Source organism: Myotis brandtii, unplaced genomic scaffold (genome assembly GCF_000412655.1).
Source record: "Myotis brandtii unplaced genomic scaffold, ASM41265v1 scaffold952, whole genome shotgun sequence".
Taxonomy (NCBI): Eukaryota; Metazoa; Chordata; class Mammalia; order Chiroptera; family Vespertilionidae; genus Myotis; species Myotis brandtii.
The window spans coordinates 460,534-461,359 of record NW_005371930.1 but is presented as its reverse complement, the minus strand read 5'-3'; the positions used below and the strand labels follow the sequence as shown (position 1 = coordinate 461,359).

The following is an 826-nucleotide window of genomic DNA, read 5'->3' as shown; positions in this document are numbered from 1 at the left end:
GAGCAGAGCCTGGTGGGTGGCCCGCGGCATGGCTGCTGCTGGACCCGGGAGCCTGGCCGCACCTGCTGCCCAGGAGGGGCCGGAAGGACTTGCTGACTGTGGGTCTGTCCAAGGCCCACCCATAGTGCCTCTTACACACCCTGGAGGGGCTGCAGGGACAGCGCGGAATAAAAACCTGTCCGGCACGTGGCTTCCGAGAGCAGCCTCCGTGGGCACCGGGCGGAAGGGGGAGGCAGGGAGGTCGGGACTGCGCACACCTGGACTTGCCTGGGGTCTGCTGGGAAGGCCACCCTTACGCCTGGCACCAGGCCCCCTCCAGCCTGGGCAAGGGCCTCGGGGGTGCTGGCCTCGTGACCCCACAGCTGGCTTAGTGTGACCCTGTGTTGGGGCGACAGGCCATAGTTGGGGGAGCTTTGAGACCAGGCCACTGAGTGGGGCTAACAGCTAGGTGCCAGCCCACCCCCCAGAGGCTGGATGGGAGCCACCCCACCCCAGCGGTGCCCATTGCACAGTGGGGCCAGCGAGGGGCTGGGGACTCGGCCCCCCCCTCACCCCCGTGAAGGGGGCAAGCCCTGCTGGGAGGAGGGCACACCTCAGGAGGGTCTGAGAAGGCCCCAGCCCAGCCCCAGGAGCCCCCTCGTGGGCCGGGGCAGGCAACAGGCAGAGCAGTCAGGGCTACGGCTGGTCGGGCAGGGGCGGTGCCCAGAGAGCAGCTCTCCCCTCCACCACCTGATGAGGATGTAGTGCCACCTGCAGAGCAGCCGCCCTCCCCTCGGGGCACCCCCAGCCCCCCCCCACCCTCCCCTCCGTCCCCAAGCCCCTGCTC

The 826-nt window shown here is 70.2% G+C and overlaps 1 protein-coding gene across 1 annotated transcript in view; it reads left to right on the top strand.

Moving 5' to 3' along the window:
* Nucleotides 1-826, top strand: part of TRMU (tRNA 5-methylaminomethyl-2-thiouridylate methyltransferase) — a 15,053-nt gene that overhangs the window by 12,311 nt on the left and 1,916 nt on the right. The gene's annotated exons all lie outside the window — the stretch shown is intronic.